Source organism: Oncorhynchus gorbuscha, unplaced genomic scaffold (genome assembly GCF_021184085.1).
Source record: "Oncorhynchus gorbuscha isolate QuinsamMale2020 ecotype Even-year unplaced genomic scaffold, OgorEven_v1.0 Un_scaffold_4674, whole genome shotgun sequence".
Classification (NCBI taxonomy): domain Eukaryota; kingdom Metazoa; phylum Chordata; class Actinopteri; order Salmoniformes; family Salmonidae; genus Oncorhynchus; species Oncorhynchus gorbuscha.
Window position 1 is genome coordinate 1 of NW_025748643.1, and position 27,147 is coordinate 27,147.

The following is a 27,147-nucleotide window of genomic DNA, read 5'->3' on the forward strand; positions in this document are numbered from 1 at the left end:
TAATACACGATAAAAGACACTAGATAGAAGTTATATATGATAGATAATACATGATTTGATCCAGAAGCTGAGTGGGATTCCAGTATTACAGTGAAAGGGTGGAAGTGGCAGAGTACTCTCCTCTCCTCCACTGCAATGCTGTTTCCTGCCTCAGGTACTCTGTCTATCCCATCTCTCCACTTCTGTCTTTCATAGTGGCTTCACTGACTGATGGCTTTCTCGTGTGTGTGTGTGTGTATATTTTTAACTTTATTTTTAAATATGATTTTTTTCAGGTTCAATGGAAGATGAGGGTCACATCAAGTCAAACTCCTCCAGCTCATCGTCTCTGCACAGACATATGGACAGACATCACACCCAGGTAAACACACACTCAATCTCCCCCTTACTGTGCTGATGGTTAGAGTAGCCCTGTCCCTCTGTTGTGTAAACTGGTTTCGATCAGGTTGCCCAACATCCCCTTTTTAAACACAGAAGTCTTTTCAGGGTTTTCTCTCTGTGAATATGCTGCCATTTTAGCACTGCTCCTTTTATTTTGGCGGGTGACACACACACTCGGGATTTATGTTTGGTATGCTCTTCTGTTTTGGGTGTTGTTGTGTTGTTGTGACTAACAGTGCTGGTATTGAGCGTTTCATTTCAATTGTGACATGTGAGCTTCTCCTAGTTCCCAAGACACTCAATGCTTGTGGTCTATGGTTACAGGATTGGATTTAATGCCCCCCACACACCTATACACACACTCACACACACACACACATATCTGCATCATATGAGACGGATCAAGCGGAAACCATGAATCGTCTTGACAGACCGAGAGTACATCTCTGTTGATAAACACACACACCTGCGCTCTGAGCTTTAATAATTCAAACAGGGCATGAAATATTCACCAGGACAGAATCACCCTTTCTCCTAGAGACGCAACACCAATAACACCTCGGCAGCAAACGAGATAAAACCCTACACCCTGATACCAGATCCTGGACTAACTCTCTCCTCTACCACCATAACTCTCCCTAACCATTTCTCTCAACCTGGACTGAGGGGTAGACGTAACATAGTAAATGTAAATCCGGTACACTCCATTTAGTATGATATGTTACGTTTCGTATGGTATGTATTAATTTGTGGATGTCCATAATTAATTTCATATGATGTGTGATACGTTATGAATTGCAATTCGTACAATATGTTATGAATTTGCTAAACATGTAATATGTTACAATTCCAATTTATTGTGGCTAGTGTTGGTTAGGTGGATAATGCTAACTTTAGCTAGGTGGCTAACGTTAGCTAGGTTAGGGGTTAGAGTTAGGAGAAGGGTTAGCTAACATGTTAAATAGTTGCAAAATACAGTGCCTTGGAAAAAATTTCAACCCCCTTGGTGTTTTTCCTATTTTGTTGCATTACAACCTGTAATTTAAATATATGTTTAGCTAGATTTCATGTAATGGACATACATAAAATAGTCAAAATTGGTGAAGTAAAAAAAAAAAAAACTTGTTTAAAAAAACGAAGAACTGAAAAAGGGTGCGTGCCTATGTATTCCAAATCAAATCAAAGTTTATTTGTCACGTGCGCAGAATACAACAGGTGTAAACCTTACAGTGAAATGCTTACTTACAGGCTCTAACCAGTGGTGCCAAAAAAAAGATGGTGTGTGTGTGTTATGCAGGTGAATGAGGACCCAAAAGTGACTTAACAGAAACAGAGTTTATTCCAACGATTAATCCTGAATTCTTTCATTGGTAATGTCCAAACAGGAATAACTGAAATCCTCTAGTCAGTAGAGGGGAACAACAGGAGATGCGACCACAGACTGCAGGTCGCTTCGGGTTGGCGCAGGCCGTAGCTGACAAAAACACGACAGGACGGAACAAGGACACAGTACAGCAAACAAGGATCCGACAAGGACAGAAGCGGAAACAGAGGGAGAAATAGGGACTCTAATCAGAGGGCAAAATAGGGGACAGGTGTGAAAGAGTAAACGAGGTAGTTAGGAGAATGAGGAACAGCTGGGAGCAGGAACGGAACGATAGAGAGAGAGATAGAGAGAGGGAAAGAACCTAATAAGACCAGCAGGGGGAAACGAATAGAAGAGAAAGTACAGGGACAAGACATGACAATCTATGACAAAACATGACAGTACCCCCCCACTCACCGAGCGCCTCCTGGCGCACTCGAGGAGGAACCCTGGCGGCAACGGAGGAAATCATCGATCAACGAACGGTCCAGCACGTCCCGAGATGGAACCCAACTCCTCTCCTCAGGACCGTACCCCTCCCAATCCACTAAGTACTGGTGACCACGTCCCCGAGAACGCATGTCCATGATCTTCCTTACCCTGTAAATAGGTGCGCCCTCGACAAGGACGGGGGGGGAGGGAAGACGAACGGGGGCGCGAAGAAAAGGCTTGACACAGGAGACATGGAAGACTGGGTGGACGCGACGAAGATGTTGCGGAAGAAGAAGTCGCACTGCGACAGGATTAACGACCTGAGAAATACGGAACGGACCAATGAACCGCGGAGTCAACTTGCGAGAAGCTGTCGTAAGGGGAAGGTTACGAGTGGAAAGCCACACTCTCTGACCGCGACAATACCTAGGACTCTTAATCCTACTTTTATTGGCGGCTCTCACAGTCTGCGCCCTATAACGGCAAAGTGCAGACCTGACCCTCCTCCAGGTGCGCTCACAACGTTGGACAAAAGCCTGAGCGGAGGGAACGCTGGACTCGGCGAGCTGGGACGAGAACAGAGGAGGCTGGTACCCAAGACTACTCTGAAAAGGAGATAGCCCGGTAGCAGACAAAGGAAGCGAGTTGTGAGCGTATTCTGCCCAGGGGAGCTGTTCTGCCCAAGACGCAGGGTTTCGAAAAGAAAGACTGCGTAATATGCGACCAATCGTCTGATTGGCCCGTTCTGCTTGACCGTTAGACTGGGGATGAAAACCGGAAGAGAGACTGACGGAAGCACCAATCAAACGACAGAACTCCCTCCAAAACTGAGACGTGAATTGCGGACCTCTGTCCGAAACGGCGTCTAACGGGAGGCCATGAATTCTGAACACATTCTCAATGATGATTTGTGCCGTCTCCTTAGCGGAAGGAAGCTTAGCGAGAGGAATAAACTGATGCCGCCTTAGAGAACCTATCGACAACCGTAAGAATCACAGTCTTCCCCGCTGACGAAGGCAGACCGGTAATAAAGTCTAAGGCGATGTGAGACCATGGTCGAGAAGGAATGGGAAGCGGTCTGAGACGACCGGCAGGAGGAGAGTTACCTGACTTAGTCTGCGCGCAGTCCGAACAAGCAGCCACGAAACGGCGCGTGTCACGCTCCTGAGTAGGCCACCAAAACCGCTGGCGAATAGAAGCAAGCGTACCCCGAACGCCGGGGTGGCCAGCTAACTTGGCAGAGTGAGCCCACTGAAGAACAGCCAGACGAGTAGAGACAGGAACGAAAAGAAGGTTACTAGGACAAGCGCGCGGCGACGGAGTGTGAGTGAGTGCTTGCTTTACCTGTCTCTCAATTCCCCAGACAGTCAACCCGACAACACGCCCTTCAGGGAGAATCCCCTCGGGGTCGGTAGAAGCTACAGAAGAACTGAAGAGACGGGATAAAGCATCAGGCTTGGTGTTCTTAGTACCCGGGCGATAAGAAATCACGAACTCGAAACGAGCGAAAAACAACGCCGAACGAGCTTGACGCGCATTGAGTCGTTTGGCAGAACGGATGTACTCAAGGTTCTTATGGTCAGTCCAAACGACAAAAGGAACGGTCGCCCCCTCCAACCACTGTCGCCATTCGCCTAGGGCTAAGTGGATGGCGAGCAGTTCGCGGTTACCCACATCATAGTTGCGTTCCGACGGCGACAGGTGATGAGAAAAATATGCGCAAGGATGGACCTTATCGTCAGAATGGGAGCGCTGGGACAGAATGGCTCCCACGCCCACCTCTGAAGCGTCAACCTCGACAATGAATTGTTTAGTGACGTCAGGAGTAACAAGGATAGGAGCGGATGTAAAACGCTTCTTGAGGAGATCAAAAGCTCCCTGGGCGGAACCGGACCACTTAAAGCACGTCTTGACAGAGGTAAGGGCTGTGAGAGGGGCTGCCACTTGACCAAAATTACGAATGAAACGCCGATAGAAATTCGCGAAACCGAGAAAGCGCTGCAACTCGACACGTGACTTAGGGACGGGTCAATCGCTGACAGCATGGACCTTAGCGGGATCCATCTGAATGCCTTCAGCGGAAATAACAGAACCGAGAAATGTGACGGAGGAGACATGAAAGGCGCACTTCTCAGCCTTCACATAGAGACAATTCTCTAAAAGGCGCTGGAGTACACGTCGAACGTGCTGAACATGAATCTGGAGTGACGGTGAAAAAATCAGGATATCGTCAAGGTAAACGAAAACAAAGATGTTCAGCATGTCTCTCAGTACATCATTCACTAATGCCTGAAAGACAGCTGGAGCATTAGCGAGACCGAACGGCAGAACCCGGTATTCAAAATGCCCTAACGGAGTGTTAAACGCCGTTTTCCACTCGTCCCCCTCCCTGATGCGCACGAGATGGTAAGCGTTACGAAGATCCAACTTAGTAAAGAACCTGGCTCCCTGCAGAATCTCGAAGGCTGATGACATAAGGGGAAGCGGATAACGATTCTTAACCGTTATGTCATTCAGCCCTCGATAATCCACGCAGGGGCGCAGGGTACCGTCCTTCTTCTTAACAAAAAAAAACCCCGCTCCGGCGGGAGAGGAAGAAGGCACAACGGTACCGGCGTCGAGAGAAACAGACAGATAATCTTCGAGAGCCTTACGTTCGGGAGCCGACAGAGAGTATAGTCTACCCCGGGGGGGAGTGGTCCCCGGAAGGAGATCAATACAACAATCATACGACCGGTGAGGAGGAAGGGAGGTGGCTCTGGACCGACTGAAGACCGTGCGCAGATCATGATATTCCTCCGGCACTCCTGTCAAATCACCAAGTTCCTCCTGAGAAGAGGGGACAGAAGAAACAGGAGGGATAGCAGACATTAAACACTTCACATGACAAGAAACGTTCCAGGATAGGATAGAATTACTAGACCAATTAATAGAAGGATTATGACATAACAGCCAGGGATGACCCAAAACAACAGGTGTAAAAGGTGAACGAAAAATCAAAAAGGAAATGGTCTCACTGTGGTTACCAGATACTGTGAGGGTTAAAGGTAGTGTCTCACATATGATACTGGGGAGGAGACTACCATCCAAGGCGAACATGGGCGTGGGCTCCCCCTAACTGTCTGAGAGGAATGTCATGTTTCCGAGCCCATGCTTCGTCCATAAAACAGCCCTCCGCCCCAGAGTCTATTAATGCACTGCAGGAAGCTGCCGAACCGGTCCAGCGTAGATGGACCGGCAAGGTAGTACAGGAACTTGACGGATAGGACAGAGTAGTAGCGCTTATCAGTAGCCCTCTGCTTACTGATGAGCTCTGGCCTTTAACTGGACATGAAATGACAAAATGACCAGCGGAACCGCAATAGAGACAGAGGCGGTTGGTGATTCTCCGTTCCCTCTCCTTAGTCGAGATGCGAATACCCCCCCAGCTGCATGGGCTCAACACCTGAGTCAGTGGGGAAAGATGGTAGTGTCGGGGAGAGGGGGGACACAGTTAACGCGAGCTCTCTTCCATGAGCTCGGTGATGAAGATCTACCCGTCGTTCTATGCGGATGGCGAGTTCAATCAAAGAATCCACGCTGGAAGGAACCTCCCGGGAGAGAATCTCATCCTTAACCTCAGCGTGGAGTCCCTCCAGAAAACGAGCGAGCAACGCCGGCTCGTTCCAGTCACTGGAGGCAGCAAGAGTGCGAAACTCTATAGAGTAATCCGTTATGGATCGATCACCTTGACATAGGGAAGAGAGGGACCAGGAAGCTTCTTTCCCAAAAACAGAACGATCAAAAACCCGTATCATCTCCTCCTTAAAGTTCTGATACTGGTTAGTACACTCAGCCCTTGCCTCCCAGATAGCCGTGCCCCACTCCCGAGCCCGTCCAGTGAGGAGAGATATGACGTAGGCGATACGAGCAATACCCCTGGAGTACGTGTGGGGCTGGAGAGAGAACACTATATCACACTGGGTAAGGAACGAGCGACATTCAGTGGGCTCCCCAGAATAGCACGGTGGGTTATTAATTCTGGGCTCCGGAGACCCGGAAGCCCAGGAGGTAACCGGTGGATCGAGGCGGAGATTGTGAATCTCCTCCGAGAGGCCGGAGACTTGGGCGGCCAGGGTCTCAACGGCATGTCGAGCAGCAGACAATTCCTGTTCGTGTCTGCCTAGCATCGCTCCCTGGAACTCGACAGCAGAGTAGAGAGAATCCGTAGTCGCTGGGTCCATTCTTGGTCGGATCCTTCTGTTATGCAGGTGAATGAGGACCCAAAAGCGACTTAACAGAAACAGAGTTTATTCCAACGATTAATCCTGAATTCTTTCATTGGTAATGTCCAAACAGGAATAACTGAAATCCTCTAGTCAGTAGAGGGGAACAACAGGAGATGCGACCACAGACTGCAGGTCGCTTCGGGTTGGCGCAGGCCGTAGCTGATAGAGACACCTGCTCACACGCAGCATCTGAAGAAGGCAAAAACACGACAGGACGGAACAAGGACACAGTACAGCAAACAAGGATCTGACAAGGACAAAAGCGGAAACAGAGGGAGAAATAGGGACTCTAATCAGAGGGCAAAATAGGGGACAGGTGTGAAAGAGTAAACGAGGTAGTTAGGAGAATGAGGAACAGCTGGGAGCAGGAACGGAACGATAGAGAGAGAGAGAGAGAGAGGGAGAGAGATAGAGAGAGGGAAAGAACCTAATAAGACCAGCAGGGGGAAACGAATAGAAGAGAAAGCACAGGGACAAGACATGACAATCTATGACAAAACATGACTGTGTGTGTGTGTGTGTGTGTGTGTGTGTGTGTGTGTGTGTGTGTGTGTGTGTGTGTGTGTGTGTGTGTGTGTGTGTGTGTGTGTGTGTGTGTGTGTGTGTGTGTGTGTGTGTGTGTGTGTGTGTGTGTGTGTGTGTGTGTGTGTGTGTGTGTGTGTGTGTGTGTGGGTGAGTAAAGAAATAAAACAACAGTAAAAAGACATTTGAAAAAGGAGTAGCAAGGCTATATACAGACACCTGTTAGTCAGGCTTATTGAGGTAGTATGTACATGTAGGTATCGTTAAAGTGACTGTGCACATATGTGTACTCGTCCTGGTAATCTGTCTGGCAGCCTTGTTTATGTTGACCTGTTTAAAGGTCTTACTCATGTCGGCTATGGAGAGAGTGATCACACAATCGTCCGGAACAGCTGATGCTCTCATGCATGCCTCAGTGTTGCTTGCCTCGAAGCGAGCATAGAAGTGATTTAGCTCGTCTGGTAGGCTCGTGTCACTGGGCAGCTCGCGGCTGTGCTTCCCTTTGTAGTCTATAATAGTTTGCAAGCTCTGCCACATCCGAAGAGAGTTGGAACCGGTGTAGTATGATTCAATCTTAGCCCTGCATTGACGCTTTGCCTGTTTGATGGTTCGTCGCAGGGCAGAGTGGGATTTCTTGTAAGCTTCCGGGTTAGAGTCCCACACCTTGACAGCGGCAGCTCTTCCCTTTAGCTCAGTGTGAATGTTGCCTGTAATCCATGGCTTCTGGTTGGGGTATGTACGTACAGTCACTGTGGGGACGACATCCTCAATGCACTTATTGATAAAGCCAGTGACTGATGTGGAGGTATTCCTCAATGTCATCGGAAGAATCCCAGAACATGTTCCAGTCTGTGATAGCAAAACAGTCCTGTAGTTTAGCATCTGCTTCATCTGACCATTTTTTTTATATACCAAGTCACTGGTGCTTCCTGCTTTAATTTTTGCTTGTAAGCAGGAATCAGGAAGATAGAGTTGTGGTCGGATTTACCAAATGGGGGGCGAGGGAGGCATCTCTGTGTGTGGAGTACAGGTGATCTAGAAATTTTTACCCTCTGGTTGCACATTTAACATGTTGATAGAAATGCGGTAGAACTGTTTTAAGTTTCCCTGCATTAAAGTCTCAGGCCACTAGGAGCGCCGCCTCTGGGTGAGTGGGTTCCTGTTTTCTTATTTCCATATACAGCTGACTAAGTGTGGTCTTAGTGCCAGCATCTGTCTGTGGTGGTAAATAAACAGCCAAGAAAAGTATAGCTGAGAACTCTCTAGGCAAGTAGTGTGGCCTGTAGTTTATCACAATCTACTCAACTTCAGGCAAGCAAAATCTAGAGACTTCCTTAGTGCACCAGTGTCACGCCTTGGTCATTGTATTTTGTGTTTTTGTTATATGTTTGGGTAGGCCAGGGTGTGACATGGGTTTATATGTTGTTTTTGTATTGGGGTTTGTATTATTTGGGATTGCGGCTGATTAGGGGTGTGTCTAGTTAGGCTTGGCTGCCTGAGGCGATTCTCAATCAGAGTCAGGTGCTTGTCGTTGTCTCTGATTGGGAACCGTATTTAGGTAGCCTGAGCTCGCATTGTATTTTGTGGGTGTTTGTTCCTGTCTCTGTGTTGTAGTCACCAGATAGGCTGTAATTAGTTTCACGTTTCGTTTGTTGTTTTCTTATGTCAGTTATTTCATGTACCGTTTTCATTCATTAAAGTCATGAGTAACCTACACGCTGCATTTCGGTCTGACTCTCTTCTTACAACAGACGAACGTCGTTACAACCAGCTGTTGTTTACAAATATGCACAGACTCCCCCCTCCCCTCATCTTACCGGAGTGTGCGGTTCTCTCCTGCCGGTGCAGAGTGTATCCCGCCGGTACAGAGTGTATCCATGTTGTCATTCAGCCACGATTCCGTGAAGCGTAGGATATTATAATTTTTGATGTCCCGTTGGTAGGATATTCGGGATCTTACCTCATCTGGTTTATTGTCCAATGATTTCACGTTGGCGAGTAATATTGACGGTAACGGCAGCTTTCCTTCACCCCCTTTGCTATGAAGCTCCTAAATAAGATCTGGTGCAACCAATTAACTTCAGAAGTCACATAATTAGTTAAATAATGTCCACCTTTGTGCAATCTAAGTGTCACATGATCTGCTACATGATCTCAATATATTTACACCTGTTCTAAAAGGCCCCAGAGTCTGCAACACCACTAAGCAAGGGGCACCATGAAGACCAAGGGGCTCTCCAAACAGGTCAAGGACAAACTTGTGCAGATCAGGGTTGGTTTATTAAGAGATGGCCGCCCACCAAAACTCACGGACCAGGCAAAGAGAGCATTACTCAGAGAGGCAACAAAGAGACCAAAGATAACCCTGAAGGAGCTGCAAAGCTCCACAGTGGAAATTGGAGTATCTGTCCATAGGACCACTTTAAGCCATACACACTTTAAACCATACAAAAAGCCATTGCTTAAAGAAATAAAATAAGCAAACGTGTTTGGTGTTCGCCAAAAGGCATGTGGGAGACTCCCAAACATATGGAAGAAGGTACTCTGGTCAGATGAGACTAAAAATGAGCCGCAAACATAACACCTCTCATCACCCCAAGAATGCCATCCCCACAGTGAAGCATGGTGGTGGCAGCATCATGCTGTTGGGATGTTTTTATTTGGCAGGGACTGAGGAACTGGTCAGAATTGAAGGAATGATGGTTGGAGCTAAATATTGGGAAATTCTTGAGGGAAACCTGTTTCAGTCTTCCAGAGATTTGAGACTGGGGCAGAGGTTCACCTTCCAGCAGGACAATGACCCTAATCATACTGTTAAAGCAACACTCGAGTGGTTTAAGGGGAAACATTTAAATGTCTTGGAATGGCTGAGTCAAAGCCCAGACCTAAATCCAATTGCGAATCTGTGGTATGACTTAAAGATTGTTGTACACCAGTGGAACCCATCAGCCTTGAAGGAGCTGGAGCAGTTTTGCCTTGAAGAATGGGCAAAAATCCCAGTGGCCAGCTTATAGAGACATACCCCAAGATACTTGCAGCTGTAATTGCTGCAAAAGGTGGCTCTGCAAAGTATTGACTTTGGGTTGGTGAATAGTTATGCATGCTCAAGTTTTCAGGTTTTTTGTTGTCTTATTTCTTGTTTGCTACACAATAAAACATATTTTGCATCTTCAAAATGGTGGGATGTGGTGTAAATCAAATTATACAAACCCCCCCAAAAATCTATTTTCATTCCAGGTTGTAAGGCAACAAATTAGGAAAAATACCAAGGGGTGTGAATACTTTCGCAAGCCACTGTAGCTAAAAAGTAGAACAGTTGCTGATTAGCTAAAATCCTAAAGTTTTCTGTGATGAGATTCAAACATTCAACCTTTGCATTGCTAGATGTTTGCGTTATATTCCCACCCATCCACCCTGACCAACCACCTTACTTTAGTTTTGCCTTAAGTAACTTTCTGTCTTATGTAACCATACCAAACGTAATATATCATACCAATTTGAGTGTCCCAGATTTACGTTTACTATGTTACGTTTACTCTATGAGAACAGGCTGTTTCTCTAAACCAACACACACACACACCACCACAAACTAGTGGAGGACCCATGTCAAGGCTACGAGATGTTGATGACCATGTAAACCAGAGTGTTCCTGGTCTGGATACATGTTTAGCAAATATTCCTGGCTCCACATAACCCTCAGCTATGTAACTGTCCTCTTCCATTGACTTCTCTCATAGCCACTGTCAAATCCATTGGCTGGTGTAGAGCAGGACTCAAGTCATATTGACAACAGGAACATATCAATTTAATATTATAGTCAAAGCAGGAATCAGGACAGGATATTTGCTCTTTTGTCTGATTTCCTTTGACATTACCCGTCTCAAACTGTCCTGGTCAGGAGATTACAGGATGCATCCGCTCCTCATTGATCCACATTGTTAAAACACAATTCAAATCCTTCTACATAATTATTGATTGGATCTGATAGGGATTGAGATGTGAGTCAAGACGAGGTGCATGTAGCAATGAAGCGAACAAGAACTTCCTAGCGGCATTCTGACCGGCTCAGGGCACAGTATTCCCATTAGATTCCCATGAACGCTGAGGAGGTACATGGTGTTCCCGTTCCCTGGGTTAGCTAATGGAGAATCCATGCTATATCCATTACAGAGACATACACAGAGCTAATGTTCCTGAAAAGGCCGGAATGCCCCATGTCTTGTGTAAGAGAGGGTTGTGAGTTTTGTCTGGCTGAGACACACAGGGGCGTTCACAGAGTAGGAGCTTCTTAGTGTGTAGTGTAAAATGCTGATGTTCCAGCACATTCTGACAGGTCTAGCTATTCTTACTCTGGCTTACAACAGCCCCTGACAGAGTAGCACTCTCTAGACAGGTTCATTCTGAATCAGTCCTCTCTTTCACTTTCTGTAAAGATGTGCTCTCTCCTTCTCCAAATGTTTCATTTGTCTATCTGACATGGTATAAGGTGGAGAAGGCATTCCCTGTTGTTTGACTGTGCCAGCGATGGCATATTTTAAGCTACAGAATCCACTGAAGCATTCCATGACACCGACATTTAATATTCAAAGAATACGATATGCATTCAGCATATGTCAGGTTTCATACAGTGCTTATTGCTCAAACTCTATGTCCTTAATGGTTCTTTGACCCCATTGACTCTGGAGTGTATTTGTGTATCTCTCTTTCTCTCCCTCTCTTTCTTCTTCCAGAGGGGTCATCTCAACTTCTCACCCTTCGGTGCAGGGGCTGCGCTCTAAGGCAGAGAGGTGCTGGGAGCACCCCTCACGTTTAGGGCCGAGGTGAGTGTCGTCATCTGTATCGTACCCTACCTCGCTGCTCTCACTTCCTCTCCTTTGAGCACTTCCTCTTCCTGTTGTATCCTTCTTGTATCCTGTCACCCTGCTCCCAAGTAAAGTTGCCCGTAACCACAGATCTAGGATCAGATTATCATCCCTGTAACCCTAACCTTAACCATTAGGAGGGGATGTGCGAGTATAATGGGCAACCTCATCCTACTCTGTTCCACGTATTGCTCAAAAAGGAAACTGTAGTTCTGGGTTTGACTCTGAGCTTGACTCTCTGGTCTGATATTCAGCTAGGTTATGTGTCAAACTCATTCCACGGAGGGCCGAGTATTTGCAGGTTTTTGCTCCTCCCTTGGACTTGATTGATGAATTAAGTTCACTGGTTAGTAAGAAACTCCCTCACCTGGTTGTCTACATCTTAATTAAAAGGAAAATCCAAAAGCCAGCAGACTCTAGAACCTCCATGGAATGAGTTTGACACCACTGAGCTGGGGAGGGGGGGGTAGTGATCCCTAACCCCTAACCCTCAGTCACTTATGTTGAGCTGAAAGGATTGTACAGGTTTACGCAAACCTCCACCAAGCCTATAGGAGGGAAAGCTAAACCAATTACTTTATAGTTCATTCCACAAAATAACTACGGAGGATGTTATAAGTTATGTTTTAGGGCATGAATTGGAGAAAGAAGTGTGTATAGTCAGGTGGGAAGATGAGTTAGGTAGTGAAGGTCACACATGCAGAGTAGAGAAGTGTGTATAGTCAGGTGTAAAGATGAGTTAGGTAGTGAAGGTCACACATGCAGAGTAGAGAAGTGTGTATAGTCAGGTGGGAAGATGAGTTAGGTAGTGAAGGTCACACATGCAGAGTAGAGAAGTGTGTATAGTCAGGTGTAAAGATGAGTTAGGTAGTGAAGGTCACACATGCAGAGTAGAGAAGTGTGTATAGTCAGGTGTAAAGATGAGTTAGGTAGTGAAGGTCACACATGCAGAGTAGAGAAGTGTGTATAGTCAGGTGTAAAGATGAGTTAGGTAGTGAAGGTCACACATGCAGAGTAGAGAAGTGTGTATAGTCAGGTGTAAAGATGAGTTAGGTAGTGAAGGTCACACATGCAGAGTAGAGAAGTGTGTATAGTCAGGTGTAAAGATGAGTTAGGTAGTGAAGGTCACACATGCAGAGTAGAGAAGTGTGTATAGTCAGGTGGGAAGATGAGTTAGGTAGTGAAGGTCACACATGCAGAGTAGAGAAGTGTGTATAGTCAGGTGTAAAGATGAGTTAGGTAGTGAAGGTCAAATGTAAATTGTCAAAATCTGAGAGGGGTTGAGGGTAGCTGAAGGATATTGTAACTATTGTCAAATATCTGAGAGGGGTTGAGGGTAGCTGAAGGATAGGAGTAAAAACAAACAAACAAACTATTGTCAAATATCTGAGAGGGGTTGAGGGTAGCTGAAGGATAGGAGGAAACTATTGTCAAATATCTGAGAGGGGTTGAGGGTAGCTGAAGGATAGGAGTAACTATTGTCAAATATCTGAGAGGGGTTGAGGGTAGCTGAAGGATAGGAGTAAAAACAAACAAACAAACTATTGTCAAATATCTGAGAGGGGTTGAGGGTAGCTGAAGGATAGGAGTAAAAACAAACAAACAAACTATTGTCAAATATCTGAGAGGGGTTGAGGGTAGCTGAAGGATAGGAGTAAAAACAAACAAACAAACTATTGTCAAATATCTGAGAGGGGTTGAGGGTAGCTGAAGGATAGGAGTAAAACAAACAAAATGTAACTATTGTCAAATATCTGAGAGGGGTTGAGGGTAGCTGAAGGATAGGAGGAAAAACAAACAAACAAACTATTGTCAAATATCTGAGAGGGGTTGAGGGTAGCTGAAGGATAGGAGTAAAAACAAACAAACAAACTATTGTCAAATATCTGAGAGGGGTTGAGGGTAGCTGAAGGATAGGAGTAAAAAAAACAAACAAACTATTGTCAAATAAGGGGTTGAGGGTAGCTGAAGGATAGGAGTAAAAACAAACAAAAAACTATTGTCAAATATCTGAGAGGGGTTGAGGGTAGCTGAAGGATAGGAGTAAAAACAAACAAACTATTGTCAAAATCTGAGAGGGGTTGAGGGTAGCTGAAGGATAGGAGTAAAAACAAACAAACAAACTATTGTCAAATATCTGAGAGGGGTTGAGGGTAGCTGAAGGATGAGTAAAAACAAACAAACAAACTATTGTCAAATATCTGAGAGGGGTTGAGGGTAGCTGAAGGAAAAAAAACAAACAAACAAACTATTGTCAAATATCTGAGAGGGGTTGAGGGTAGCTGAAGGATAGGAGTAAAAACAAACAAACAAACTATTGTCAAATATCTGAGAGGGGTTGAGGGTAGCTGAAGGATAGGAGTAAAAACAAACAAACAAACTATTGTCAAATATCTGAGAGGGGTTGAGGGTAGCTGAAGGATAGGAGTAAAAACAAACAAAAAACTATTGTCAAATATCTGAGAGGGGTTGAGGGTAGCTGAAGGATAGGAGTAAAAACAAACAAACTATTGTCAAATATCTGAGAGGGGTTGAGGGTAGCTGAAGGATAGGAGTAAAAACAAACAAACAAACAAACTATTGTCAAATATCTGAGAGGGGTTGAGGGTAGCTGAAGGATAGGAGGTAAAAACAAACAAAATGTAACTATTGTCAAAAACTGAAGGATAGGAGTAAAAACAAACAAACAAACTATTGTCAAATATCTGAGAGGGGTTGAGGGTAGCTGAAGGATAGGAGTAAAAACAAACAAACAAACTATTGTCAAATATCTGAGAGGGGTTGAGGGTAGCTGAAGGATAGGAGGAAAAACAAACAAACAAAATTGTCAAATATCTGAGAGGGGTTGAGGGTAGCTGAAGGATAGGAGTAAAACAAACAAACAAACTATTGTCAAATATCTGAGAGGGGTTGAGGGTAGCTGAAGGATAGGAGTAAAAACAAACAAAATGTAACTATTGTCAAATATCTGAGAGGGGTTGAGGGTAGCTGAAGGATAGGAGTAAAAACAAACAACCAAACTATTGTCAAATATCTGAGAGGGGTTGAGGGTAGCTGAAGGATAGGAGGTAAAAACAAACAACCAAACTATTGTCAAATATCTGAGAGGGGTTGAGGGTAGCTGAAGGATAGGAGTAAAACAAACAAACAAACTATTGTCAAATATCTGAGAGGGGTTGAGGGTAGCTGAAGGATAGGAGTAAAAACAAACAAACAAACTATTGTCAAATATCTGAGAGGGGTTGAGGTAGCTGAAGGAAAGTAAAAACAAACAAACAAACTATTGTCAAATATCTGAGAGGGGTTGAGGGTAGCTGAAGGATAGGAGTAAAAACAAACAACCAAACTATTGTCAAATATCTGAGAGGGGTTGAGGGTAGCTGAAGGATAGGAGTAAAAACAAACAAACAAACTATTGTCAAATATCTGAGAGGGGTTGAGGGTAGCTGAAGGATAGGAGTAAAAACAAACAAACAAACTATTGTCAAATATCTGAGAGGGGTTGAGGGTAGCTGAAGGATAGGAGTAAAAACAAACAAACAAACTATTGTCAAATATCTGAGAGGGGTTGAGGGTAGCTGAAGGATAGGAAAAAACAAACAAAAAACTATTGTCAAATATCTGAGAGGGGTTGAGGGTAGCTGAAGGATAGGAGTAAAACAAACAACCAAACTATTGTCAAATATCTGAGAGGGGTTGAGGGTAGCTGAAGGATAGGAGTAAAAACAAACAACCAAACTATTGTCAAATATCTGAGAGGGGTTGAGGGTAGCTGAAGGATAGGAGGAAAAACAAACAACCAAACTATTGTCAAATATCTGAGAGGGGTTGAGGGTAGCTGAAGGATAGGAGTAAAAACAAACAAACAAACTATTGTCAAATATCTGAGAGGGGTTGAGGGTAGCTGAAGGATAGGAGTAAAAACAAACAAAATGTAACTATTGTCAAATATCTGAGAGGGGTTGAGGGTAGCTGAAGGTAGTCAAATATCTGAGGGGTTGAGGAGCTAGGATAGGAGTAAAAACAAACAACCAAACTATTGTCAAATATCTGAGAGGGGTTGAGGGTAGCTGAAGGATAGGAGTAAAAACAAACAAAAAACTATTGTCAAATATCTGAGAGGGGTTGAGGGTAGCTGAAGGATAGGAGTAAAAACTGAAGGATAGGAGTAAAAACAAACCAAACTATTGTCAAATATCTGAGAGGGGTTGAGGGTAGCTGAAGGATAGGAGTAAAAACAAACAAACAAACTATTGTCAAATATCTGAGAGGGGTTGAACTGAAGGATAGGAGTAAAAACAAACAAACAAACTATTGTCAAATATCTGAGAGGGGTTGAGGGTAGCTGAAGGATAGGAAAAACAAACAAACAAACTATTGTCAAATATCTGAGAGGGGTTGAGGGTAGCTGAAGGATAGGAGTAAAAACAAACAACCAAACTATTGTCAAATATCTGAGAGGGGTTGAGGGTAGCTGAAGGATAGGAGTAAAAACAAACCAAATGTAACTATTGTCAAATATCTGAGAGGGGTTGAGGGTAGCTGAAGGATAGGAGAAGGATAGGGGTTGAGGGTGAAAAAGGAAAAACAAACAAAATGTAACTATTGTCAAATATCTGAGAGGGGTTGAGGGTAGCTGAAGGATAGGAGTAAAAACAAACAAAATGTAACTATTGTCAAATATCTGAGAGGGGTTGAGGGTAGCTGAAGGATAGGAGTAAAAACAAACAAAATGTAACTATTGTCAAATATCTGAGAGGGGTTGAGGGTAGCTGAAGGATAGGAGTAAAAACAAACTATTGTCAAATATCTGAAAAGCTGTAACTATTGTCAAATATCTCTGAGAGGGGTTGAGGGTAGCTGAAGGATAGGAGTAAAAACAAACAAACAAACTATTGTCAAATATCTGAGAGGGGTTGAGGGTAGCTGAAGGATAGGAGGAAAAACAAACAACCAAACTATTGTCAAATATCTGAGAGGGGTTGAGGGTAGCTGAAGGATAGGAGGAAAAACAAACAAACAAACTATTGTCAAATATCTGAGAGGGGTTGAGGGTAGCTGAAGGATAGGAGTAAAAACAAACAAAATGTAACTATTGTCAAATATCTGAGAGGGGTTGAGGGTAGCTGAAGGATAGGAGTAAAAACAAACAAAATGTAACTATTGTCAAATATCTGAGAGGGGTTGAGGGTATCTGAAGGATAGGAGGAAAAACAAACAAAAAACTATTGTCAAATATCTGAGAGGGGTTGAGGGTAGCTGAAGGATAGGAGTAAAAACAAACAAAATGTAACTATTGTCAAATAAACTATTGTAACTATTGTCAAATATCTGAGAGGGGTTGAGGGTAGCTGAAGGATAGAGTAAAAACAAACAAACAAACTATTGTCAAATATCTGAGAGGGGTTGAACTGAAGGATAGGAGTAAAAACAAACAACCAAACTATTGTCAAATATCTGAGAGGGGTTGAGGGTAGCTGAAGGATAGGAGTAAAAACAAACAACCAAACTATTGTCAAATATCTGAGAGGGGTTGAGGGTAGCTGAAGGATAGGAGGAAAAACAAACAAACAAACTATTGTCAAATATCTGAGAGGGGTTGAGGGTAGCTGAAGGATAGGAGTAAAAACAAACAAACAAACTATTGTCAAATATCTGAGAGGGGTTGAGGGTAGCTGAAGGATAGGAGTAAAAACAAACAAACAAACTATTGTCAAATATCTGAGAGGGGTTGAGGGTAGCTGAAGGATAGGAGTAAAAACAAACAACCAAACTATTGTCAAATATCTGAGAGGGGTTGAGGGTAGCTGAAGGATAGAGTAAAACAAACAAACAAACTATTGTCAAATATCTGAAAACTGAAGGATAGGAGGTAAAAACAAACAAACAAACTATTGTCAAATATCTGAGAGGGGTTGAGGGTAGCTGAAGGATAGGAGGAAAAACAAACAAACAAACTATTGTCAAATATCTGAGAGGGGTTGAGGGTAGCTGAAGGAAGGAAAAACAAACAAACAAACTATTGTCAAATATCTGAGAGGGGTTGAGGGTAGCTGAAGGATAGGAGGAAAAACAAACAAACAAACTATTGTCAAATATCTGAGAGGGGTTGAGGGTAGCTGAAGGATAGGAGAAAAACAAACAACCAAACTATTGTCAAATATCTGAGAGGGGTTGAGGGTAGCTGAAGGATAGGAGGAAAAACAAACAAACAAACTATTGTCAAATATCTGAGAGGGGTTGAGGGTAGCTGAAGGATAGGAGTAAAAACAAACAACCAAACTATTGTCAAATATCTGAGAGGGGTTGAGGGTAGCTGAAGGATAGGAGGAAAAACAAACAAAATGTAACTATTGTCAAATATCTGAGAGGGGTTGAGGGTAGCTGAAGGATAGGAGTAAAAACAAACCAAAAAACAAAATCTGAGAGGGGTTGAACTGAAGGATAGGAGTAAAAACAAACAAAATGTAACTATTGTCAAATATCTGAGAGGGGTTGAGGGTAGCTGAAGGATAGGAGTAAAACAAACAAAATGTAACTATTGTCAAATATCTGAGAGGGGTTGAGGGTAGCTGAAGGATAGGAGTAAAAACAAACAAAATGTAACTATTGTCAAAACTATTGTCAAATATCTGAGAGGGGTTGAGGGTAGCTGAAGGATAGGAGGAAAAACAAACAAACAAACTATTGTCAAATATCTGAGAGGGGTTGAGGGTAGCTGAAGGATAGGAGTAAAAAAAACAAACAAAATTGTCAAAACTATTGTCAAATATCTGAGAGGGGTTGAGGGTAGCTGAAGGATAGGAGGAAAAACAAACAAACAAACTATTGTCAAATATCTGAGAGGGGTTGAGGGTAGCTGAAGGATAGGAGTAAAAACAAACAAACAAACTATTGTCAAATATCTGAGAGGGGTTGAGGGTAGCTGAAGGATAGGAGTAAAAACAAACAAACAAACTATTGTCAAATATCTGAGAGGGGTTGAGGGTAGCTGAAGGATAGAGTAAAAACAAACAAACAAACTATTGTCAAATATCTGAGAGGGGTTGAGGGTAGCTGAAGGATAGGAGTAAAAACAAACAACCAAACTATTGTCAAATATCTGAGAGGGGTTGAGGGTAGCTGAAGGATAGGAGTAAAAACAAACCAAATGTAACTATTGTCAAATATCTGAGAGGGGTTGAGGGTAGCTGAAGGATAGGAGTAAAAACAAACCAAATGTAACTATTGTCAAATATCTGAGAGGGGTTGAGGGTAGCTGAAGGATAGGAGTAAAAACAAACCAAATGTAACTATTGTCAAATATCTGAGAGGGGTTGAGGGTAGCTGAAGGATAGGAGGAAAAACAAACAAACAAACTATTTGTCAAATATTGTCAAATATCTGAGAGGGGTTGAGGGTAGCTGAAGGATAGGAGTAAAAACAAACAACCAAACTATTGTCAAATATCTGAGAGGGTAAAAACAAACAAACAAACTATTGTCAAATATCTGAGGGTGAGCTAGCTGAAGGATAGGAGTAAAAACAAACAACCAAACTATTGTCAAATATCTGAGAGGGGTTGAGGGTAGCTGAAGGATAGGAGTAAAAAAAACAAACAAAATTGTCAAAATCTATTGTCAAATATCTATTGAGAGGGGTTGAGGGTAGCTGAAGGATAGGAGGAAAAACAAACAACCAAACTATTGTCAAATATCTGAGAGGGGTTGAGGGGTTGAGGGAAAAACAAACAAACAAACTATTGTCAAATATCTGAGAGGGGTTGAGGGTAGCTGAAGGATAGGAGGAAAAACAAACAAACAAACTATTGTCAAATATCTGAGAGGGGTTGAGGGTAGCTGAAGGATAGGGTAAAAACAAACAAACAAACTATTGTCAAATATCTGAGAGGGGTTGAGGGTAGCTGAAGGATAGGAGTAAAAACAAACAAACAAACTATTGTCAAATATCTGAGAGGGGTTGAGGGTAGCTGAAGGATAGGAGTAAAAACAAACAACCAAACTATTGTCAAATATCTGAGAGGGGTTGAGGGTAGCTGAAGGATAGGAGTAAAAACAAACAAACAAACTATTGTCAAATATCTGAGAGGGGTTGAGGGTAGCTGAAGGATAGGAGTAAAAACAAACAAACAAACTATTGTCAAATATCTGAGAGGGGTTGAGGGTAGCTGAAGGATAGGAGTAAAAACAAACAACCAAACTATTGTCAAATATCTGAGAGGGGTTGAGGGTAGCTGAGGGAAAAACAAACAAAATGTAACTATTGTCAAATATCTGAGAGGGGTTGAGGGTAGCTGAAGGATAGGAGGAAAAACAAACAACCAAACTATTGTCAAATATCTGAGAGGGGTTGAGGGTAGCTGAAGGATAGGAGGAAAAACAAACAAACTATTGTCAAATATCTGAGAGGGGTTGAGGGTAGCTGAATTGGAGGGGTTGAGGTAGCTGAAGGAAAACAAACAAACCAAACTATTGTCAAATATCTGAGAGGGGTTGAGGGTAGCTGAAGGATAGGAGTAAAAACAAACCAAATGTAACTATTGTCAAATATCTGAGAGGGGTTGAGGGTAGCTGAAGGATAGGAGTAAAAACAAACAAAATGTAACTATTGTCAAATATCTGAGAGGGGTTGAGGGTAGCTGAAGGATAGGAGTAAAAACAAACAACCAAACTATTGTCAAATATCTGAGAGGGGTTGAGGGTAGCTGAAGGATAGGAGTAAAAACAAACAACCAAACTATTGTCAAAATCTGAGAGGGGTTGAGGGTCAAGGATATAAAAACAAACAAAAAACTATTGTCAAATATCTGAGAGGGGTTGAGGGTAGCTGAGGAGGATTGTCAAATATCTGAGAGGGGTTGAGGGTAGCTGAAGGAAAACAAACAAACAAACTATTGTCAAATATCTGAGAGGGGTTGAGGGTAGCTGAAGGATAGGAGTAAAAACAAACAACCAAACTATTGTCAAATATCTGAGAGGGGTTGAGGGTAGCTGAAGGATAGGAGGAAAAACAAACAAACAAACTATTGTCAAATATCTGAGAGGGGTTGAGGGTAGCTGAAGGATAGGAGTAAAAACAAACAAACAAACTATTGTCAAAATCAAACAAGGATATGTAAAAACAAACAAACAAACTATTGTCAAATATCTGAGAGGGGTTGAGGGTAGCTGAAGGATAGGAGTAAAAACAAACAAACAAACTATTGTCAAATATCTCTGAAGGATAGGAGTAAAAACAAACAAACAAACTATTGTCAAATATCTGAGAGGGGTTGAGGGTAGATAGGAGTAAAAACAAACAAACAAACTATTGTCAAATATCTGAGAGGGGTTGAGGGTAGCTGAAGGATAGGAGTAAAAACAAACAACCAAACTATTGTCAAATATCTGAGAGGGGTTGAGGGTAGCTGAAGGATAGGAGTAAAAACAAACAACCAAACTATTGTCAAATATCTGAGAGGGGTTGAGGGTAGCTGAAGGATAGGAGTAAAAACAAACAACCAAACTATTGTCAAATATCTGAGAGGGGTTGAGGGTAGCTGAAGGATAGGAGGAAAAACAAACAACCAAACTATTGTCAAATATCTGAGAGGGGTTGAGGGTAGCTGAAGGATAGGAGTAAAAACAAACAAACTATTGTCAAAACTATTGTCAAGGATATAAAAACAAACAAACAAACTATTGTCAAATATCTGAGAGGGGTTGAGGGTAGCTGAAGGATAGGAGTAAAAACAAACAACCAAACTATTGTCAAATATCTGAGAGGGCTTGAGGGTAGCTGAAGGATAGGAGGAAAAACAAACAATATGGAACTATTGTAAAATAGATTGTGTCTGTCAAATGTATATAATATTGATAAGATGGAAGTAGAAGCCTAAGTGTTGTTGTTCATTAGTTTACTACAATTAGGGAAAAGGTGGTAGGGCTATTAGAAAATAATAAAGGAAAATATATTTTTTAAAAAAATTGTATATCATTTATAGACAGTACCAGTCAAAAGTTTGGGGACACTAACTTATTCAAGGGTTTTTCTTTATTTTGCTATTTTCTACATTGTAGGATAATAGGGAAGAGATCAAAACTCTGAAACAACACATATTGAATCATGTAGTAACAAAAAAAGTGTTAAACAAATGTGACACTTGGCTTTCAGGCCAAATAGTTCAATCTTGATTTCATCACACCAGATAATCTTGTTTCTCATGGTCTGAGAGTCCTTTTGGCAAACTCCTAGCAGGCTGTCATTTGCCTTATACTGAGGAGTGGCTTCCATCTACCATAAAGGCCTGATTTGTAGAGTGCTGCAGAGATGGTTATCTTTCTAGAAGGTTCTCCCATCTTCACAGAGCAACTCTGGAGCTCTGTCAGAGTGACCACCAGGTTCTTGGTCACATCCCTGACCAAAACACTTCTCCCCCTATAGCTCAGTTTGGCTGGACGGCCAGCTCTAGAAGAGTCTTAGTGGTTCTCTAACTCATCTTTCCACCTGACTACACACACACACTTCTTTCTCTAATTCATGCCCTAAAACACAAACACACATCTCTGAGTGTATGCGTGTGTGTTTGAATGTATGCTTGCCACTTTTGGCCATTGATCTTTTTTTTATTTGAAATCGCAACAAGGTGACTTAATTTGTCTGTCTGTCACAGTGGACTTCTGCATTTTAACATGTGGATAGACAACGAGATCTTACAGGTTTACCAATTTTACTTCATATTTCAACGTTTCTCCAAACTTCAAATTTAGATGGTTGTGTTAAGGATAGGGTTAGGGTTCCAGAAGAAACAACTTGATGGTTAAGTTTAGGCTTTAATTCTGAATGGTTAAGGTCAGGGTTAAGGTCAGGGTTAAGGTCAGGGTTAAGGTCAGGGTTAAGGTCAGGTTTAAGGTCAGGGTTAAGGTCAGGGTTAAGGTCAGGGTTAAGGTAAGTTTTAAGGTAAGGGTTAAGGTAAGGGTTAAGGTCAGGGTTAAGGAAAGGGTTAAGGTCAAGGTCAGGGTCAAGGTCAGGGTTAACTTAAGGGATAAGGTAAAAACTCAAATGTGTGCCAAGCACTGGAATTGAACACCCTCGGAGCCGAAACTCGCGGCTTACTTCCATCCTGTCCACAACTCCCTAGCAAACCCAAGCCTACTTGATGATAAGAGCACTCACCGTTGCCCCTAGTGGCCATCTTTTAAAGTCATCTCCCAACGTCCCGGGTAGTTGGACAGAAGTCAAATTTCCCCTTGGATCTTGAACAACGTGGCTGGGATAGCATAATGTCAGTGTGTTTGTGTGTGTTCCTGTCTCTCTCATGCATCTCTTTGTGTGTGTGTGTGTGTGTGTGTGTGTGTGTGTGTGTGTGTGTGTGTGTGTGTGTGTGTGTGTGTGTGTGTGTGTGTGTGTGTGTGTGTGTGTGTGTGTGTGTGTGTGCGTGCGTGCGTGCGTGCGTGCGTGCGTGCGTGTGCGTGCGTGCGTGCGTGCGCACTTGCTTGGCAGTAGGACACAGGGTGCCTGTCTGCTGTTTCAGTAGCCAGTGTTCCTGGCGTCAGGGCTCAGAATAGCCTGGCAGGGATGTGTAAATTATGGATTAGGTCGCTGAGCACTGTGCTGGTACAGGCAATCAATCTGTGTGTGTGTGCATGTGCTTGTGTCTGTCTGTCCGTGTGTGTGTCTGTCCGTGTGTGTGTGTGTCTCCTGGATTCCTAGAGTGTGTCAGTGCTGTACTGTATGCTTGGCAGTGTGTGTAAAATGAGTCCCTCTGGTTTTATTTAGCCTTGATGCTCTCCTCGGCTCCCTCTCTTAACAGAACACAAAGACAGGAATCACTTTCACCTCTAACCAGCTCTCACAGTCTCATGTCAGAATTAGACATTCATCAATGTTTCTAAAACGTAAGATTTCAAGGTGCTTAAGGTTATGTTTAGGCACTAACTCCGAATGGTTAAGGTAATCGTTAAGGTTTGGGATAGTTGAATCAAAAATAATAAAAACTATCGCTGGAATTCGAACAGGAATCGAACTCAAAAGCAGCAGAAAAGGTCAAATAAGGTCACCAAAAATTACATGACTGGCCCTTTTGAACCAGAGGCAGGTGCTTACGCCCATCCCCGTCCACAACATCCCTGCAAAACCGGAACCGTAACAGTGCTCACTGTTGCCCTGCCGGTTGCTGCCTCATGCCACCATTCTGTCAGAGCCTATTGTCGTCTCACACACACACTCGTGCAGACTCGTGCAGACACACAAACACACAGAAACACCTTGCACCCTGTTGGCGTTGATATATAGACTGTCCAGAACAGGATATGGAAATGATATGTCTTTAAAGATTTCAATCAAAACGGGGCGTCCCCCTGCCTCCCACGGTTTAATTTCCTCTGCCTCCGTTCTAATGGGACTGGAAGGAAACTGGCACACTGAGAGGGAACAGAGAGGGAATCAGCTCAATGGTTGTCTCATTCAGAATGATGGATCGGGGTTGGATGGCCTATTTCTCTTCAGCTGATATGGAGGTTTGCTCCAGCCAGATCATGATGAGAATATGATTCTGTATGATGTATAGATTTTCCTCCAGGTCTTTCAGAAAGCCATTGATATCTGAGATAAGATGAGTTGTTTTGGTCTTCCCTATTCTCCACCATTATCCCACTGCTTGTCATTACACACAACTCAGCATGTTTCTGGGTCCTACTCACCCTGGCCATTTCTACTGGACTGGACTGTGCTCTATGATGTCTGCCTATTAATTCACCCCTCTCCTTCTGCCAGGTGATCCAACATCTGCGTTGGTGCTGACCTGGGGGAGGGGCGGGCCGACTGGAGGACCCAACAGGACACCAACGGAACACTACGAAACCCGGATACTATGCTGGCCTGGGCCAATAGGAGGTCCTCTCCATAGTGGGAGGATGACCGACCGACCACCCCTCTCCTCTCCTCACACATCCTCTCCTGTCTACACCCTGCCTCCTGCCCCTCCCTCCTGCCCAGGTCTGCCACCCCATTGGGCAAAGGACAGGTGCATCAGAGAGTGAGACAATGCATAAGATAAGACAATCCAACCGACAAGAGCATTTACAAAGAAAGGAGGGAGAAATGGAATAGAGTAGCAATCACAATCCACATCCCTCCTTCCTCTCTCTCTCTGTCTCTCTCTCTGCCTCTCTCTCTGTGTCTCTCAGTCTCTCTCTCTCTCTCTCTCTCTCTCTCTCTCTCTCTCTCTCTCTCTCTCTCTCTCTCTCTCTCTCTCTCTCTCTCTCTCTCTCTCGCTCTCTCATCTGATAGTAGGAGGGGGCTTGGCGTGACAGAGCAGGGATCGCAGAAGTTCTGTGAACAGGGACTCTCCTCCAGCTCAGAACCCAGAGAGGGAGCCTCGTCATTGGGCTAGATCTGTGCCTATGTGCAGAACAGAGCATGTGTATACCCCCCTGTACATATCCTCTGTTGAATCTCACTGGTCTGGTGTTCAGAACAGTCATCATCTCTAGGACCAGGAAGTTTTTCATATCATGTGATCTGAGCAGGTAAAACTCCTGTCTAGTCCTCTGAACTCCTTCAGGTATCAGCTACCACTTTAGCCTCGCACAGGCAACTAGGTGCTTCAGGTGCTTCTGTAACCCTGGCAACAATAGATCAGAGGTCAAGGAGACCCCAAGGTGCACTTCTTTCACCCCCTGCTAGCCACCAGCCTTTCACTTTAGCACAAAACTGTATGGAAGAACCACAACAAACACCATACTGAGTGCAGATATGCACTGCCCCCACCGGCCCAGTGATGGATACTAATCCCAGAAAACACGCTAAAAGTATTACTGACTAGACAACACAAAAGCAAAGCTGTTTTGATAATGATGGGGATAGTAGCTAGTTCATGTAGAAAGAACGCCATTGGTCAGATTGTATCAATGTTCTGTAAGATTTTTACTGGCCTTAGTGCCATATAACAGGAGGCCAGTCAAACTCAGCTACAGATAATGTATTTTTAATTGATGAGTTAATGTGTAAAGCACACAAACAGACTGAATAGGGAACAGTGTAGATGACCAACACACAACTATCTCTGGCAGTCCCTCAATGTACTTCTTATCTAGATTTATTTGACAAATATCTTATAGAAATAAACTGTAGTTTCTTCATATTAGTGTCCCATTCGCACCTGAATCGTTTGATGTGTTTCATCTTATGTAAAACAATGTTAGGAGTCGACAAGTTTCTGTAGAATTCAAGGCTGCAACTCAAGCACAACTGAGTTCTCAAGTAAAGCTACCCTCAACCTCCTCATTCCCCCACCCTGTCTCCTCATTACCCTCACAACCTCAAAAAATATCCCATCACCACCTCCAGGATGCTGTAGGGGTTAGAGGGCGTTGCCAGGGTAACCTCCCTGTAAATAATGGCTGACGTTTAATGTGGTTTTGACTAGATGAGCTACAGCATATGTCAGAATAGACTTTTCATAGCAGGTTAGAAGAACGTACGCAGCAGGTTAGGAGAATTAGGTTGTTATGAAAAGGGTTAGAGTTAGCTAAAATGCTGTATCCCATCTAGCCATGACCATTTAATGTCCAAATGTTTTATTTACTATAGCAGAAGAGCACAGAAATGGAAAGATGGAAAGAGGAAATTGTCTATATGGAAGATAGTTTCGTGCAATGACTGAGGCAAAGAGCAGAGGTTTATTTTATAATGTGAATACCTTTTTTTGCCATATGATTGCCTATTGACATGAAACTTCATTATGCTGTATTTATCTTGTGTGTTTGTTTGTTTCCCTGTAACTCCATTGTAAAACTGTTCCAGTGGAGAAAGACTGATGTTTCCATCATTTATTTGTCTGATTGTTGTTAGGATGTTAAATTGCACAATGTTGATGTGTGGAGTGGTGTACACATCATAAAAAAAATAGCTAAAAAATAGCCTTTAACCGCTGATATAGGATCAAATATTTTCAACATCCTCCTAATGGTTATGGTTAGGATTGAGAGAATGGTAATCTGATCCTAGATCTGTGGTAAGGGGCACCTAACACTGGCCATGGTAAATTGGATGGGTGTGTCTGTGCAAGCCATTTGATCATAGAAGATTGATGTGACTGTAAATCCCTGGAAGTAGCTCTGTTTGTTTTCTCATGTACACTGATCATCCTCCAACACATCTGATTGATCCTTTAATAGGAATTAGCAACGCCATCACAAGCTCTATCTTAGTTGTTGACCGCACCGTGTGTGTGTGTGTGTGTGTGTGTGTGTGTGTGTGTGTGTGTGTGTGTGTGTGTGTGTGTGTGTGTGTGTGTGTGTGTGTGTGTGTGTGTGTGTGTGTGTGTGTGTGTGTG

At 43.4% G+C, this 27,147-nt stretch overlaps 1 long non-coding RNA gene across 1 annotated transcript; it reads left to right on the top strand.

The window, feature by feature from the left end:
- The first annotated feature begins 274 nt into the window (after positions 1-274).
- Positions 275-27,147, top strand: LOC124028689. The gene is made up of 3 exons (XR_006837631.1): positions 275-361; positions 11,700-11,789; positions 24,585-27,147. It is a non-coding gene; the product is annotated as an uncharacterized LOC124028689 (long non-coding RNA).